We start from the raw sequence: 1902 nt of genomic DNA, 5'->3' as shown, positions 1-1902 counted from the left end.
GTCTAGGAATTGCATAGGACCCATCGAAGGCAAGCTCATCCCTCTATTCTGCCTCTCCGACTGGATAATCCTATGGATGACATTGCAAATCATGTGTCATTGTTCCTCTAGACTCGTGGAACTGGATGTGGATTGTGCCACTTCTAACCAACCCACGTGATAGGTATAGCATGTGTATGGGTGAAAGCATGTTAACCTGTTGCGCTTTTCGTGCTAGTAAGGAGTTTCAAGTTAGCACATCTTCAAAAAATTGGGCGTCCGGTAATTTTTTTTACAAATAATATCAAAATTTGTCAGAGATTGTACATTTGGATTCCTTGTTTCAAGTGCTTTCTATTGATATATCATATGTCATAGATCTTGGAGATGTAGCTCAAGTTATTGTACTAGTTAGCATATATCAAAATTGTGCAACTTTGGGACATGAAAAAGCATGACAAGTTAACATGCTTTCACCCATATAGGTCGGTCAAAGTCTCGGTGCGTAGGTCATATTCCCAATTTTCATTGAGAAACGACCCCTCTAGGTTTGATGTACTCGATGTTACTCTTGAAGTGTAAGCAATGTCGCTTCCCCTGGTGGTCAAGTTTCTAGTCATCGCTACCTTAGGAGATGCCTCAGTAGAAGGTGGCAGCTCAGTGGGACCCTCATTAAATGAAGCAGGTAGGATATTCACATGGACAATTCTAGGATGTATCGGGTCTACACAAGATGGGAATGGTGAATTTACTTCCCTCATCACTTCATTTACTTCAAGAGGCGTAGGTTCTGAGCGAGTAGCTCAACTAAATGTATCCATTAGACGGCTAAACACACTAGCACTAGGCTCTGGAGCCAAGGAAGGCGTGTCTTGGTTTGGAATCTATGGGTTTTGTGTAGGGTATCCCTCCATCATGTCATAATTGGATGAAGAGTCGCTTGCCACTAGGTGTGGATCTTGAATGAAACTATGGCGCACTTTACAGCACAACATTTGACCAACCCAGGTGTCTGAGGCCCCCAAAATAATCAACTTTTTCCTAGGGAGGTGGGGGGAAGCTAGTTTCAAGGGAGACACTTGGAGGGAGAGGCCTCCCCTTTATCCCACATACAAGAGCTTCTCCTTGAGGGACTAGCCTATATATATAGAATCATACATATACTATATCATAAGACCAAGACCAAACCCAACCCCAAGCTCATGCTCATGCTGGGGGACTTTTGGGCATGCAATTTTTTTTTTTTGCATAGTAGGCCTTGTGCGAAAACCCATTGCCCAAAAAATCCGAATTTTATTATTTAAAATTATTTTATTATTTTATTTTTGGGAGACTTTGTGGTTTGGGTTTTTTGATTTTTTGAGGCTGGGGTTCAGCTACTCTCGAGTTGAGTGCACTGTAGCCCTTGAGGTGCACGGACACTTAGTTGCCTCGGTCCGCGTTCGTGCACGCACACTCACACAAGGCCTTTTCGGATCACGCACACACACAAATCCGTGTGCACTTACTACTAATCCTAACCCTAAATGCTAACCTAACCCTAACTATTGATTAACAAAAAATAGAGAACTTAGCAAAATGCAAGAAATTGACCTAATCGCTAATCAAGCCTAATCGTTAATTAAGTTTGATAGGAAAAAACACAAGAAATTGACACAATACTGAAAATGAGTCGCAAACCATAGATGCTAACCTATCCCTGTTCCTAATTACAAATTGGCAAAAAACAGATCATAATAGATTAAAACAAAGATTAACAAGCACATAGATTAATAGAAAATGCAAGCAGATTAGCATGCAGATTAGTGAAAACTCAAACAACACAATGAAAACGTAGGTAGATTAATCGGAAAAACACAAACATAAACGATAAACACACACCTTCGTGCTTCTTCCACACCGTCAACACCCACAAGCAGCCAT

Source organism: Adiantum capillus-veneris, chromosome 5 (genome assembly GCF_014529385.1).
Source record: "Adiantum capillus-veneris isolate H3 chromosome 5, ASM1452938v2, whole genome shotgun sequence".
Lineage (NCBI taxonomy): Eukaryota > Viridiplantae > Streptophyta > Polypodiopsida > Polypodiales > Pteridaceae > Adiantum > Adiantum capillus-veneris.
Note: the sequence above shows the minus strand (reverse complement) of the source record.